The sequence below is a fragment of the Chiloscyllium plagiosum genome, unplaced genomic scaffold, assembly GCF_037043375.1.
Source record: "Chiloscyllium plagiosum isolate Xiang-an unplaced genomic scaffold, Cpla_swu_hap1 HiC_scaffold_5, whole genome shotgun sequence".
In the NCBI taxonomy this organism is placed as follows: Eukaryota; Metazoa; Chordata; class Chondrichthyes; order Orectolobiformes; family Hemiscylliidae; genus Chiloscyllium; species Chiloscyllium plagiosum.
Genome location: NW_028270143.1, coordinates 101149548 through 101166881, shown reverse-complemented (window position 1 = coordinate 101166881; position 17334 = coordinate 101149548). Strand labels below are relative to the sequence as shown.

The window sequence follows — 17334 nt, the reverse complement described above, 5'->3', positions numbered from 1 at the left end:
GGTTCTGGTTTAGCATTTGCATCCTCTATAGATTCATATTACCGCAGTCATCATTCTCAGCAAAGAAGGAAATGTAATAAGAGAAGTAAAGAAGTAATGGTTAACGCTGAATGAGCATTGAGAATATGAATGCAACATTCATTTGTACAACATAATTTCAGAATGATCTAGCCATTAGACAATACAAACAAAGACGTGTATACAGGCTTTTCCAAACCTAGTAACATTACATCTGGTGATATTTGCTGAACTTAATCCTAGTATCCTACCCCGCAACATTTTTGCTTTTGTTTTGATGAATAAAGCAACAAAGAATTGAAATATTAGATTTTAATATCTGATACATGGTAGAGTAAACAGCCAACATATTAATGTAGAGATCCTGATCAGTCATTCTTTTTTCAGATGCTTCACATGAAAGGCAAGTGAGTATACATTTCATCAAACTAATTTGTATATTGAGTATAGTTTGTATGCTGTGCATGTTATTGATTTTTTGAGTTTGTTTTTGTATGTGTGGAGTGCTGCACTGAAAAATAAGAATGAAGTTTTGTCTCAGGCCAAGTATGGTTTATTGAGAAGTGGGAATGCCTGACGTTTGTCAAGAACACATACCTGGAACATAGGCAATATGCTAAACTATTGGGCAAAGCCAATAATTGAAACTATTAACACATTTCTCAGTAGTTATAGGCACTGAGTCACTCAAACAGGAAATCAGCATAACATTTCAAGAAGGATAATTGTTGCTTAATGGGATAATTAATTGCATAATTACACAAATTATTTCCTGAATTCTGGAGAAGCATTGTCAATGTGACATATTGGGAAAGTAATTATATGCATACCGTTAATAAATAATTATTTAATGAGTTATCAACATGGGTCCGTCCTCTTAAATAACAAAAGTACTTGGGAAACATATAAAGATCTACAGCACTTTGGTCCAACATATCAGCCTTGGTCAAAAGCACCCACCTAATTATTCTAATCCTGTTCCCAAACACTTGAACCATTGCCTTGCTTGCCTTGGCATCTCAAGTACACTTCCAAACACAATGTTGTTTTGTTTCTTTTTTGACCACTCCTATGATATTGAAGAGTGTAGTGCTGGAAAAGCACAGCCAGTCAGGCAGTATCCAAGGAGCAGGAAATAGTTACGTGTTCCCGAGCTGGAAATGAACCTTTCAGCTCAGCGAGCAAACCTATATCCAAAACCTCAACCTGAGCTACAAATCTTCTCAAAACTCGCTAAGGAGCAAGAAAGTCAATGTTTCGGGCATAAGCCCTTCATCAGGAATCAGGATTTCTGGTGAAAGGCTTATACCTGAAACGTCGTCTCTCCTGCTCCTCAGATGCTGCCTGACCAGCTGTGCTTTTTCCAGCATCACACTCTTCGACTCAGGTCTCCAGCATCTACAGTGCTCAGTTTCTCCCATTTCTATGATAAGACCATTCCTTTCTCTGACTATTTCTGATAACGTCTTAAGATGTGACCATCGGAACACTGCACATCACATTTCACAAAGGGATGGAGTTAGGGAGTCACCATGTACATGCCATGTCTTCTAGGTAATGACATTAAGCACCAATAAGGATAAGCACACTAGTGTCACTTTCTTCGTTCCTCCATTCTACACGCGTGAGCCTTTATCTCTGAGAATCACTACAATGAAAGCTTATTCCACAACAACTTGTAATTTTGCAGAACCTTGAACACATAATTACACTGGAGAGGGTTCAGAAGAGATTAATCGGGATGTTGCCGGGTATGGAAGGTTTGAGTTATAAAGAAAGGCTGAGTAGGCCGGGGCTTTTCTCACTGGAGTGTAGGAGGATGAGGGGCGGCCTGATCAAAGTCTGCAAAATAATGAGAGGGATATATAGAATTACTGGTAGCTGTCTTCTCCACAGGATGGGAGGATTTCAAGACTAAGGTGCACATTTTGAAGGTGAGAGGAGAGAGATGACATGAGGACCAAATTTTTTATGCGGACAGTGGTTAATGTGTGGAATGAATCTCCTGAGGAAGTAGTGAATGTAGGTGTAATTATAAAAGACATTTGGATGAGTGCATGAATAGGAAAGGTTTGGAGCAGGCAGATGGGACTAGTTTATGTTGGGATTATGTTCGGCATGACTGGTTGGACTGAAAGGTCTGTTTCTATGCAGTATGACTCTCGGACCCTATAAAGTAAGCCATGGGGAAAATAACTGTGATGAAAAGTTAACATATTCATTAGACATTTTAAGGAAATTAATTCTTTGATGGATTAATTTGTTGTTAGAGCAGTGGAGAGCAATTGTTGTAATGTTCTGTATGTGATATTGCACAATAGCTACACTTCACAAGTACTTGATATACTGTAAATTGCTTTGAAATATCTGAGATTGTGAAAAGGACCGTAAGTATGTGTAAGTCTTTTTTTCCTAATTGCAAATGGTATCTCTTAGGCTTTGAATTAATTTGAAATTTTTTATTGTCTCTAGTCATCAAATGAAGGAACAACCTTACTATTCTTGAGCAAACAAATGATCTGAGGACCCCAAAATGTCTTTTGCACCAAATGAAGCACATTTTAAGTGTAGTGTTGTAAGTAGGAACATTAGAAAATATATTGGAAAGCTTTTTGGATTTTTCCTTTCTTTTTCCCTTCCCAAGGCCAATTTTAATATTCTGGTTGTTGCTTTTGCCTAGACCAGAGCCACTCTGATTGTGAATGGAACTGTAAATGCCTGATGTAGGAATGGAGAACAGAGCAGGCCAGCATGGGAAGCGAGTCGTGGCTAGGCACAGAGTGGGAGCAGACCAAGCCAGGCCAACATTGGAGGCTAATCCCTTAAATGATTCCTGGATGGAGTGGGACCAGAGTGAGCATGGGCCGAATCCCAGAACAAGTTGCTTCTGTATCCCAAAACGGGAGCAGATTGAGCGTGGGCCGAGTCCCGGAAACGTATCCCTGCTGGATCCCGGAGTGGGAGCAGAGTGAGCGCGGGCCGTGACCTGGAACCCAGTCACTAATGGAGCCAGAGCAGGAGCAGAGTGACTGCAGGCCGTGTCCCCCTCAGTCAAAAACCGCCTCCCACCTCCCCCATCTAACATTGCACCAACCCGCCCCATCCCCCGTCCAACACTGCCCCCCTGCCCCATCCAACGCCACCTACCACCCCTGTCCAACACCACCTCCTGCACGCTCCCCCGCTCCATTCAACTTCGCCCCCCCCCAGCCCAGCTACCAGCCCCTAAACCCATCCAACACCACTCCCCTGCACACTCCCTTGCCCGCCCACCTCCCCCCAACCTCGTACAACATTGCCCCCTCCCCCCACCCCGTGCGGAGCCCCCGTCCACTCTGGGACAGCTGCACTGTACACCAACAACAAGACTGCTGGTGTTGCTCCTGCTGCTGCTGCTGCTGCTTTTGGTGTAAGTCACCACCACGCACACACACACACACGCACAGTCACAACTTATTCTGCAACTTTTTGACAGGTTCCACCTCTGCCCTGTACAGGACAATGTTGGAGAGATTATCTGGGGAAGGGGGGTTTAGGGTACACCCCTCTGTAGAACTCCATGGAAAGTGAGGGGAGAGAGAGAGGGTGTGAGGTTAGTCATTTGGAGACGATGCCTGTTTAATCACAAAAGATGCGATCACTGCTGGAAATACATCTTTGATGTAATGTTTCTATCGGGAACTTGAGATCTCCTTCAGATAATCCGATTTTCAGATAATTGGTATTCGGATAATTGAGGTTCCTCTGTATTTGTACCAGCCTCCACCACTTCCTCTGGCAGCTCATTCCATACGTGTATTACCTTCTGTGTGAAAACGTTGCCCCTTAGGTCTTTTTTATAGCTTTACCCTCTCACCCTAAACCTATGCCCTCTGTTCTGGTTTCCCCCACCCCAGGGAAAAGACTTTGTCTATTTATCCTATCCATGCCCCTCATGATTTTATAAACCTCTATAAGGTCACCCCTCAGCCTCCGATGCTCCAGGGAAAACTGCCCCAGCCTATTCAACCTCTCCCTAGAGCTGAGATCCTTCAACCCTGGCAACATCCTTGTAAATCTTTTCTGAACCCTTTCAAGTTTCACAACATCCTTCTGATACACAGTATCTTCACTCTTTAACCATCAAGGTGCCTTTGGGAATTATTTTCACATGGATATTAATTTCAATGCATCACTTCACACCTCAATCATGGCCATTGTTGAGAATTTTTTATCCAAGTGCAACATGTAAATTTAAAACTTCAATCAATCCAATCATAAAATGTTGACAACTGATCATTTATGAACTTCCTCAGTGTACATTAAAAGTTGTAAGCAACAGCCAAATTTCCCCTGGAGTCGGTACAGCATCTTTTATTTATAGTCGAACAGCTGAATATGGGTGTGTTTTAGCACATTTAGTTGTAATGGTTTGACCTGAAGTATGTTTGACCCAGTTTTTTTCCTCTTTCATGCAAGGAAGCAAACCAATCATATCTATCTCATTAAAAACTGAAAGAACTGCTGATTCTGTAAATCTGAAACAAAAGCAGAAGTTGCTTGAAAAGCTCAGCAGGTCTAGCAGTATCGGTGGAGAGAAATCAGAGTCAATATTTCAGGTTGAGTGACCTTCAGAGCTGATGCTAGCTAGGAAAATATTGGTTTATATGCAAAATATCAGATGGAGGGGAGGGAGCAGGGAGCAAACAATAGGTAGGATCGAGCCCAATGATTAGACTGGATTAGATTAGATTACTTCGAGAGAGGAATAGTTGGATAGTCAAAAGAGTGGATAATAACTCAGCAAGGAGGATGAATAGCTATTCATAGGGACTATTAGTGACTAATAATGGGTTATTGTGGTTCTGTTTGCTGAGCTGGGAATTTGTGTTGCAGATGTTTCATCCCCTGTCTCAGTGCTTGGGAGCCTCCTGAGAAGCGCTTCTGTGATCTTTCCTCCGGCATTTATAGTGATTTGTACCTGCCGCTTCCGGTTGTCAGTTCCAGCTGTCCGCTGCAGTGGCCTAGACAGGGGACGAAACTTCTGCAGCACAAATTCCCAGCTCGGCGAACAGAACCAAAGCAACGAGCACCCGAGCTACAAATCTTCTCCCAAACTTTGAATAATGGGTTATATGTAATAGCAGGCGTTGTGATAACAAGACCTGCTGCGTGCGGGGTTGGGGTAAGGGCATGGGAGATCTCAAGCCCGCAAGTTGTTGTGCTCGATATTGAGTTCAGAAGGCTGTTGCATTCCTACACGGAACTCATGTGGATTTCATTCCTCGTGATGCCAGGCTAACAGCCCAGGGTGCAGGAAGTTGAGAAGATGCCATTACGGCCTGTTCATCCTTCCTGTTACAAGCTAGGGTCAACCCCTCTGCTAATTTAAACCCGACACACAGGGAAGCTCACCTTGTGCTGCAATCAGCTAAATTTCAAGAGGCAAAGGACTATCCCAGGGGTCACTATTTGAAGTAAAAATGAACAATTTTATTCTTTAAGTCCAACAGAAAACATTAAAACAACAGCTATTCACAACTCCTTTCTCTTAACCCTATCTTTTACCTCCCACTCTACAATACTGGTCAGATAAATTCCCTCTTACATTTACAGCACAATCAATTTCAAACCCAGGTATACTCTTCAGATGTCAAACTTTCTCTGTAAATTCCCCCAAGTCGACTTTGATGTTCTGCTGCACAAAATTCTTATAGACAGATACCTTTCAGAGAACTAGGCGAAAGTGGGGACTGCAGGTGCTGGAGATTAGAGTCAAGATTAGAGTGGTGCTGGAAAAGCACAGCAGGTCAGGCAGCATCCGAGGAGCAGGAAACCTGTTCTGATGAAGGGCTCCGGCCCAAAATATTGATTTTCCTGTTCCTCGGATGCTGCCTGACCTGCTGTGCTTTTCCAGCACCACTCTAATCCTTTCAGAGAATTATTCGGCTAGCAGTCTGTCGGCGCTCATTACTATTCTCCCCCTAACTGTTCAAAATGTCCGCTTTTATACCCCAAAACATCTAGGCATTTCATTGGTTTGATGCCATCCCAACCAGTAAAATTCAAATTCAATTGCATTTTGGTCTCTGGGGCTTAATTTAAACTGATTGGCCGAATTTGAATTTGTTTTTTATGCCATGGCAACTTATCATCAGCTTTTTGTCATTCCTGATGCAGGGCTTTTGTCTGAAAAATTGACTTTTCTGCTCCTTGGATGCTGCTTGACCTGTTGTGCTTTTCCAGCACCACACTCTCGACTCTAATCTCCAGCATCTGCAATCCTCACTTCATCCTTGGACATGAAAAGGAAGATCCTCTGCTGTGATAAGATTGCCTTAGCTTGCACAAACTTGTACTGTGCTCACCAGTTTGGATCACTGAATCTACACAGAAGTGGATATGCAGCAACATGAGACTGGTGGAGGGCAAAGGAGCAAGATGTGATTCTGCACCACCTGAGGTTCACTCCTACTGCTCCTCCTCAGAGGCTGGGCCCCATGTGTCTCCATGCCTCTGCTTTTTGGCATAACCCTAACATTCATGTGAGATCTGAAACAACGTAGGATTGTAGGCTTTGCATTACAACATTCGAGCCATTGGTACTGTGGTGGACACCTGTGCACATGAGAACCACGTGTTGTGTACACCTGCTGACCTCTGGGACCACTGAATTTATCCGTATACCCTGTTGGTCAGTACCCCCGCCTCACCATCGTCTATTTGATGGTTGATATTTTAGTCCGACCAGTTTCTCATGCTTTGTCCTTCTCCATGGATATGACATAGATCAGAATAGCATCCCTTTGGTTCAGAAATCCCTCCCGAGAAACAAAGGGTGTGCCTATAGCTCAATGACCTCAATGATTTTGGAAGACAGGTAATCACCTTCTCAAGGGCAATAAATGTCAATCTAGCCTGCAGCATCCAAAGCCAACAAACAAATAACAAAGCTTCTGGTTAGATTTATTCCTTAGAGAATATCACATGACCTCCAGATTCCAACCGTCACACAGCCACATGACCACCAGTTGTTACTTGATACATCCATCTGTATGATGCAACACTTTCTTCCTTTAGTTGGAAAGCTGTCAGTTTTCTTATGCTCATTCTAGTCAAAGAGATTCCAAACTTCCTTCAACAACAGCTTCCAAACATGTGATACCGTGAAGAGAAAAGGCAACAGATGCATGGAGACCCCGCCATTTGTAAGTTTCCTTTGAAATCACACGCCACTCTGACTTAGAGCTGTTTTGTTGTTCCTTCACTGTCACTGGGTCAAAATCCGAGAACTCACTTCCTAAGAGTGCTGTGGGAATATCAACTGCAGATAAATTGCAGTGATTCAAAAAGGCAGCTCATCACTACCTTCAAGAGTAACTAGAGATGGGAAATAAATGCTGTCATTACTTCCAATCCACATATTCCCTAAATGATTGATCAATAAAACTGATCAATAATGACTGATCAATAATGACTGATCAATAAAACTGTCCAAAAATAAAAATAATTTTCAAACAGCTCCATGAAATTTCATCTTGTTGGTTCTTGGCAGTTTTCTAGAGTTTAATTTGAAGACTTGAAGACATTTTGACAATTCAGAAGGTGTTGGAAACCCCTCCAACAAGAGCAGGCAAGTAAGACTCATGCCTTGAGTTGGGAAAAAAATCACAACCACCCTTTTGAGAGAAAATAGGTGACTATTATTGTCTGTAAGCTATATACTCATGTGAGTGGACATCAACTGAGAAGCCTTGTGTACACTGCAGCACCCTCCTCTGCGTGACTTTCATTATGGTTAAAATATACTGCACAGACTACTTGGAAGTCCATGTAGGAGCAACAAGAATAAAGGGATTATTGTATGTGCTTTGATAAAATGGTTATAATTAAATGGGTGATCTCCATTTGGAACATGGAAAACAGTGAACAATGTGGCACCTATTTTAATGGTTCAGAGAGGATAGATGAGAAGGACCTATTTCTGTTAGCAATGAAATCAAAAGCTAGACAGCATAAATTTAACATAATTGCTAAAAAAACTACAGAAAGCTGAGAAGATTATTTTTCATCCAGAAGAAAGTAGAGATCTGAAACTCACCACATGAGTGGCGAAGAGAGAAATACTAATTGCGCAGAAGAGAAAACTGTAGATACATTTGAAGTATCTAATCTCCATGGCAATTCATGGCAACACGGAGGATAGCACTAGTTTAGCTAACTCTTTTGTACAGACACAAGCAGTGAGCTGAGCGGCCTCTTTCTCTGTCATGAGTCTTCTGTTTCTGATTTTCTCAGTTTCCTCAACCCCATAAGCTGCCATTATTCACAAGCTAGTCATGTCAATCAACCCACCTCTATTAAAGTGCTCCTGTAGTGAAATGGGAATGTCCTGGTCATACAAGCCTGGGAAAACTTGATAGCCACTTTATGAAGAAGCTGGTGTTCCCAAACATTAGGTTCCCTCTCTTCACCACCTCGTTTTGTCTAACGGAAGACAGTTTTTTCAGTGAGATGATGGATTTTGTCGCTGTTTTGGGTTGGACCCAGCATTTTCTTGTATATGTTTATTCCCTTAGCTTTTGACTTACTTGAGACAGCCCAAGGCAGTGGAGCTAATTGCTCAATGCTGGGAGTTTGGTTCAAGATAGCCAGAATGTGTCCACATGTCAATGCGCCTCCAGATTCCATGTATGACAGCCAAACCTCCTCAGAAGCTCTTGTTTGGAGTCATGAAGGACTCTGTTCTCATGTCTAGCTGTAAGAAGGCACACCAGCAACTTGCCAATGTAAAAGGCATCTACTTTGGTTGAGCTTTTAGCATAGCTGCTGAACAGAGGTCACGGCTGAAACTGAGAAATAAACTCGCATGCAAAAGGGAGGTATTATGTTCCCTGCTTTTGTCCTATGCACAATCCATCTGTAGGTGAAAGTGAGGACTGCAGATGCTGGAGATTAGAGTTGAGAGTGTGTTGCCGGAAGAGCACAGCAGGTCAGGCAGCATCCAAGGAACAGAAGAATCGATGTTTCAGGCAAAAGCCCTTAATCAGGAATGATAAAGGGCTTTTGCCCAAAACCTGCCCTCGACCTCTTCATAGCAAACTGCCGCCGCGATATTAACCGCTACCTGAACTCCCACACTCCCCCCACCCACTCCAACCTCTCACCCTCGGAACGCGCAGCCCTCCACTCCCTCCGTTCCAACCCCAACCTCACCATCAAACCAGCTGACAAGGGAGGCGCAGTAGTAGTTTGGCGCACTGACCTTTACACCGCTGAGGCCAAACGCCAGCTCGCAGATACCTCCTCCTACCGTCCCCTTGACCATGACCCCACCCCCCACCACCAAACCATCATCTCCCAGACCGTCCATAACCTCATCACCTCAGGGGACCTCCCATCCACCGCCTCCAACCTCATAGTCCCACAACCCCGAACCGCCCGTTTCTACCTCCTGCCCAAAATCCACAAACCTGACTGCCCCGGACGACCCATCGTCTCAGCCTGCTCCTGCCCAACCGAACTCATCTCGGCATACCTCGACACGGTCCTGTCCCCATTAGTCCAAGAACTCCCCACCTACGTTCGTGACACCACCCACGCCCTCCACCTCCTCCAGGATTTCCGCTTCCCCGGTCCCCAACGCCTCATCTTCACCATGGACATCCAGTCCCTGTACACCTCCATCCCCCATCACGAAGGACTCAAAGCACTCCGCTTCTTCCTTTCCCGCCGTACCACCCAGTACCCTTCCACCGACACCCTCCTTCGACTGACCGAACTGGTCCTCACCCTGAACAACTTTTCTTTCCAATCCTCCCACTTTCTCCAAACAAAAGGAGTAGCCATGGGCACCCGCATGGGCCCCAGCTATGCCTGCCTCTTCGTAGGGTATGTGGAACAATCCATCTTCCGCAACTACACTGGCCCCACCCCCCATCTTTTTCTTCGCTACATTGATGACTGTATCGGCGCTACCTCGTGCTCCCACGAGGAGGTTGAACAGTTCATCCACTACACCAACACCTTCCACCCCGACCTCAAATTCACCTGGACAGTCTCGGACTCCTCCCTCCCCTTCCTAGACCTTACTGTTTCTATCTCAGGCGACCGAATCAACACGGACATCTACTACAAACCTACCGACTCCCACAGCTACCTGGACTACACCTCCTCCCATCCTGCCCCCTGTAAAAACGCCATCCCATTCTCCCAATTCCTTCGTCTCCGCTGCATCTGCTCCCAGGAGGACCAGTTCAAAATACGTACAACACAGATGGCCTCCTTCTTCAAGGACCGCAATTTCCCCCCCGACGTGGTCGACGGTGCCCTCCACCGCATCTCCTCCACTTCCCGCTCCTCCGCCCTTGAGCCCCGCCCCTCCAACCGCCACCAGGACAGAACCCCACTGGTCCTCACCTACCACCCCACCAATCTCCATGTACAGCGCATCATCCGCCGTCACTTCCGCCACCTCCAAACAGACCCCAGCACCAAGGATATATTTCCCTCCCCTCCCCTATCAGCTTTCCGTAGAGACCACTCCCTCCGCGACTCCCTTGTCAGATCCACACCCCCCACCGACCCAACCACCACTCCCGGCACCTTCCCTTGCAACCGCAGGAGGTGCAACACTTGCGCCCACACCTCCCCCCTCACTTCTCTCCAAGGCCCCAAGGGAAACTTCCATATCCGCCACAGATTCACCTGCACCTCCACCCACATCATCTACTGCATCCGCTGCAGCCGGTGTGGCCTCCTCTATATTGGGGAGACAGGCCGCCTACTTGCGGAGCGATTCAGGGAGCACCTCTGGGCCACCCGGACGAACCAACCCAACCAACCTGTGGCACAGCATTTCAACTCCCCCTCCCACTCCACCGAGGATATGCAGGTCATTGGACTCATCCACCGCCAAACCACAACAACCCGACGGTCGGAGGAGGAGCGTCTTATCTTCCGACTGGGAACCCTCCAACCGCAGGGGATGAACTTGGACTTCACCAGTTTCTTCATCCCCCCTCCCCCCACCTTGTCTCAGCCGGATCCTTCCAGCCCGGCACCGCCTTCCTGACCTGCAGTCTTCTTCTTGACCTCTCCGCCTCCACCCTACTCCGACCTATCACCCTCACCTTGACCTCTTTCCACCTATCACATTTCCAGCGCCCCTCCTCCAAGTCCCTCCTCCCTACCTTTTATCTTCTCCTGCTGAACACTCTCTGCTCATTCCTGAAGAAGGGCCTGTGCCCGAAACGTCGAATCTCCTGTTCCCTGGATGCTGCCTGACCTGCTGTGCTGTTCCAGCAATAAAGTTTCAACTTTTGCCCAAAACATCCATCCTCCTACTCCTTGGATGCTGCCTGACCTGCTGTGCTCTTCCGGCAACACACTCTCAACTCTAATCTCCAGCATCTGCAGTCCTCACTTTCACCTACAGATGGATTGTGCATAGGACAAAAGCAGGGAACATAATACCTCCCTTTTGCATGCGAGTTTATTTCTCAGTTTCAGCCGTGACCTCTGTTCAGCAGCTATGCTAAAAGCTCAACCAAAGTAGATGCCTTTTACATTGGCAAGTTGCTGGTGTGCCTTCTTACAGCTAGACATGAGAACAGAGTCCTTCATGACTCCAAACAAGAGCTTCTGAGGAGGTTTGGCTGTCATACATGGAATCTGGAGGCTCATTGACATGTGGACACATTCTGGCTATCTTGAACCAAACTCCCAGCATTGAGCAATTAGCTCCACTGCCTTGGGATGTCTCAAGTAAGTCAAAAGCTAAGGGAATAAACATATACAAGAAAATGCTGGGTCCAACCCAAACAGCGACAAAATCCATCATCTCACTGAAAAAACTGTCTTCCGTTAGACAAAACGAGGTGGTGAAGAGAGGGAACCCAATGTTTGGGAACACCAGTCTATCTGTGCCTACTCACATGGGAACAGAAAGAGTGATGTTGATAACATATATAATAATATTATTGGACAATAATGGTATTCCAAAGTTGACAACACATATAATGATATTATTAGACAATAATGGTGTTCCAAAGTCTGAAATAATCACAGAGCTAAAAGGGGGAGAAAATAAATACAATAACTAGGATGGCAGTGGAGCAGGGCGTCTGCTCCATTTGCTCATCTGCTTCATTTGCTTTTCTTTTCGATTATTTTTATTGTTTCTTTCTCATTGGTAGTCAGGGAAAGGGCCTAGTGCAGACTCGTGGCATTGGAGAAAGTTTGAGTGCCCTGCAGCTTCTACATTGACGAGGCGGTCCTAGCACCGACTCATGGCTACTGCAGCGGAGATGAGTTTGGGTTCCCGGAGACATCTGCATCCTGTGCAGGTTCATGGAGGCAGCGGCAGAGTCCAGTTTGGGTCAATGTGGTTCCCGGCGGCATCTACATTGAAGAGTTCCAGTAAGGTCTCATAGTGATGAGGGCATCAGTGGAGACGTGATAGCGCTGAAGAGTGGTGACTTTCTTTCCAGCAGAGCACGTAACAAGAAGGACTGCAAAGCTGCGATCTTTTTCTTTCTTTATTCTTCTATCTTTGAATTCTATATTTGGTTTATTTTTGTGCGTTTTAAGATGGTGCCAGCGAGGGGCAACACTTTTCACTGCATTTTGTTACAAAATACACAGGACAGTAAATGAATCAAATCAAATAAAATTTAAGAAAAAAGAACTAGGGTCACTAATGGGGCTACAGGACAATAAACCTCCTGGACTAATAGTTTGCATCACAAGATTCTGAAGGAAATAACTACAGATAGTGAATGCGCGAGTAGTCATCTTCCAACAACGCTTAGATTCTGAAAATGTTTGAGAGGATTGGAAAACAACCAATGTAATGCCCTTCTTCAAAACATGAAAGGGAATAAAATAACAGGTAATGATTGGCTTTTGTTAACAGATTAGCATCTAAACATAGAACATAGAACATAACAGCACATTACAGGCCCTTTGGCCCTCAATGTTGCACCGACCTGTGAAAGCAATCTGAAACCCCTCCAACCTAAACTATTCCATTTTCATCTGTATGTTTATCCAAAGAGTATTTAAATGCCCTTAATGTTGGCGAGTCTACTACTTTTGCAGGCAGGGCATTCCATGCCCCTACTACTCACTGAGTAAAGAAACTACCTCTGACATCTGTCTTATATCTATCACTCCTCAATTTAAAGCTATGTCATGCTTGCCATTGCCATCCGAGGAAAAAAGGCTGTCACTCTCCAGCCTATCTAACCCTCTAATTATCTTATATGTCTGAATTAAGCCACCTCTCAACCTTCTTTTCTCTAAGGTAAACAGCTGCAAGTCTCTCATTTTTTTCCTCATAAGACTTTCCCTCCATACTAGGCATCCTAGCAAATCTCCTCTGAACCCCTTCCAAAGCTTCCACATCCTTCCTATAATGTGTTGACCAGAAATGCATGCAATACTCCCAAGTGCAGCCTCACCAGCATTTTGTACAGCTGTAACATGATCTCATGGTCCTGAAACTCAATCTCTCTACCAATAATAGTCAATACATCATATGCCTTCAACCTGGGTGGCAACTTTCAGGGATCTATGCACATGGACACCAAGACCTCTCTGCTCATCTACACTACTAAGAGTCTTACCATTAATCCAGTAATTTGTATTTCTGTTGCTCCTTCCAAAGTGAATCATGTCACACATAAACTCCATTTGCCACCTCTCAGCCGAGCTCTGCAGCTTATTTATGTCCCTCTGTAACCTGCAATACCCTTTGGCACTATCCACAACTCAACTGACTTTAGTGTCATCTGTAAATTTACTAACCCATTCTTCTAAGCCCTCATCCAGGTCAGTTATAAAAATGACAAACAACAGCGGACCCAAATCAGATCCTTGCGGTACACCCCTAGTAACTGAACTCCAGGATGAACATCTCCCATCAACCACTACCCGCTATCTTCTTTCAGCGAGCCAATTTCTGATCCAAACCATCAAATTACCCTCAATCCCATGCCTCCATATTTTATGTAATTGTCGTGCAAAATCTATCATTGAGGCAATTTTAGAGTATGTTATAAATAATAGCAGAGCGGTTAGAAATGCATAATGTAATCAGGCAGAATCAGCATGGCTTCATGGAAAGAAAATCATGCAAACAAATTTATTAGAATCCTTTGAGGAGGTACAAGCAGGATAGATAAAGGGGATCTGATAGATATATAAAATTTAGATTTCCAAAAGGTGTTCGATAATGGTGGTGTTTGAAGTGGGACTGGATAGGTTAGGATAACATTCACTGGCGTTTAGAGGATTGGACAGAGTGGGCTCATAGAAAACTATGAGCATTCTATCAGGACTAAGCAGGATAAATGCAGTAAGGATGTTCCTGATAATTACGGAGTCCAGGATCAGGGCTCATAAACTGGCCGAGATAGGACTGAGAAGAGGATACTTTCTTTTTTCACCCAGAGAATTATGAGACTGTAGAATTCTCTGCCGCAGAAAGTGTTTGAGGTCAAAACATTCAATATTTTTAAGAGGGAATTAGGTATAGTTCTTAGGACTAAATGAATTAAAGGATATCAGGAGATAGCAGGCTTGGGTTGTTCAGAGAGGAGTGGTGCTTGAAAAGCACAGCAAGTCCGGCAGCATGGCGGGAGCAGGATAATCGACATTTCGGGCAAAAGCCCTTCATCAGGAATGATTCCGAGACATCGATTTTCCTGCTCCTCAGATGCTGGCTGACCTGCTGTGCTTTTCCAGCACCACTCTTATGTAGACTCTGATTTCCAGCATCTGCAGTCCTCACTTTTGCCCTTATGATTCATACAATCAATCACAATTATATCGGATGGCGAAGCAACCTCAAAGGTCCGAATGATCTACTCCTGCTCCTATTTTCTGTGATTCTATATTTCCATAACAGAACAACATATAAGGCTTTTTAATAAGAGTCTTCGAGGTAGTTTGGTGTACAAAGTAGTATAGATAGAGCATTGATTAACTAATGAAGACCGAGAATTCGGTTAAAGGAGGTATTTTCATGATGGCAACTTGTGACGAGTCAAGTGTCACAGTATCGGTGCTAGAGCCACCGTTATTCACAATATATATGAATGAGTTGGATAACAGAAGTGAATAAACTATCACCAAGTTTGTGGATGACAAAATAACAGTTGGGGAGACAAGTTGTGGAGATGATACAAATAGTCTGCAGAGAGACAGAGACAGGTTAAGTCAATGGGCACAAATTTGGCAGATGGAACATAATGTGGGAAAAATATGAGGTTATGCTCTTTGGCAGGAGCAATAAAAAGTAAATAGAATATTATTTAAACAAAGAAAAACTGTAGAGACCTGCACCACAGAATGAGTTGGAATGCTTGTTGGGGAAATATACAAAAAAAATTAACATCCACATTTAGTGAATAGTAAGGAAAACAAATGGAGTGCTGGCCATTACTTCAAAGGAAATGCAGTATAGCAAGCTAAAAGTAAAGAAGGTGTTAGTCAGACCACAGCTGAACAGTTTTGTTGCTCTTACCTAAGGAAAGATTGGTAATGTAGACAGTCCAGACAAGGTTCACTGGATTGACACAGGACACAGAGGGATTTTCTTCTGAGAAGAGATTGAGTAAGTTGGGCTTGTACTCAGTGGAGTTGAGAAGAACGAGAGGCATCCTTAATGAAAGATACAAGATTCTTAGGAGCATGACTGGCTGAAAGCATAGAAGTAGTTTCCCCTTTGGGACAGTCCAGGACCAGAGAGCATAATCCCAGAGTCAAGGGTCACCCAGTTAACACAGAGATGTGAAGGATTTCTTTAAACATCAGAGGTTAGTGAATTATTTATCACAGATGGCTGTGTACATTGAATCTTATGGTTTTATGGTTACAAATTTATTAAAGTCTTTTTTAAAATATGGTTACAGTTGGGCAAATCTACATCCACCTTACTCAAATAACTGAAATAATGAAAGAAGCTTGCTATTCCCAAAGTGCAGTCTCAGTTTTAACTTGGGTGGGAGTTATGAGGGTCAGAGTAATCAGGGAAGGTGGTGGTGACTCATACCAAATCCCAGGTTGACATCTGAGTTGGCCCTATCCGCCTCTACCCAAACCCACCTGGAAGCAACATGGGATGTTGGGTAGCTGGTACTCACTTTCAGGGAAGAAAGGTTAAGTCCTTTACACTCAGCAAAGTGCTTACGAGAGAGCTTGAAGGGTTTTGGGCAGGGGAATCTTAAATCTTCTCGCTACAAAGTCAAATACAATAAGTTTTCCTGCTCATGTCTCTGGTTAAAATAGTAGCTAACTTTGATGATAACATCCGAGTCCAAGCTGCATCATAGAAGTAGAAACCTTTGATAGGTTTGACTGCTCTGGAGATCTGAACCCAAGGAAAAAGAGTGTAATTAGGGTGAGGAAGTGCCATCAACAGATTTTTAACAGTATCTCTGCCTCTTCTCTCGGTTTAGAGTCAAAAACACTGCAGATGCTGGAATTCGAAGTAAACAGACAAGAGGCTGGAAGAATAGAACAAGGCAGGCAGCATCAGGTGCTGAAGTCAACATTTCATGAGTAACCCTTCTTCAGGACCTGAAGGACCCACCTGTCTTCTGTTAGGTTGGCTGTCAGCAGATGTGTAGATCTACAGGAGAGACCTTATGGACATTTATCCAACAGATAACAGCTGATTTTAAAAGTAAGTCTCATCTGTTTGTTGTATAATAAGCACTATTTATACAGCTGTGAGATGAAACATAGCTGATGGAAACACTGAGAGATACTGCAGTGTGATTGGTAGCAATTGTAGCCTTTCAAGCGGAGCTTTCAGAGTGTTTTTTGGTGACCTCTATTTCAGTGCAACAGTAAATATAAGTGACATATCCATCAACGTCTTTCCTCCCAATGGAGAGTAAAGTGCCAACCACAGATTTAATGTGAGTCACAGTACTGTACAAGTCAGGCTTTATTATTCATACATTTATGCAAAACATCTAAAGTAAGTACTTAGTTCAATACTTCCATATAATAATTGCATATGTAATTTAATCTTCAGAAAGCATAGTGAAGATTATTTTTGTCTCCTATAAAGCAGATGTAATAAATAAATTCTTACTGCACACTCATTAAGATTATTTTGGTATCAGATGCACATAAGCTTTTGTGATGAATTGTCTACATATTCTTACATGACAGTGGCAGTATGTTGGATTGTTATTTTTCTTTGTCTTCATATCCAAAGGCAGTGAGACCACATTGACCTCCAGTGATGCCAGCAAAACTTGATACTGATGAGGGATTAAATCTAGAATGTTCTTGCTCTGTATGAATCAGAACTCAATGTTA

General features: G+C 44.0%; 1 long non-coding RNA gene across 1 annotated transcript; it reads left to right on the top strand.

Moving 5' to 3' along the window:
- The first annotated feature begins 2491 nt into the window (after positions 1 to 2491).
- LOC122550315 (uncharacterized) lies at positions 2492 to 16656 on the top strand. Its single transcript, XR_006311819.2, has 3 exons — positions 2492 to 2593; positions 2699 to 2871; positions 16461 to 16656. It is a non-coding gene; the product is annotated as an uncharacterized LOC122550315 (long non-coding RNA).
- Positions 16657 to 17334: the final 678 nt, after the last annotated feature.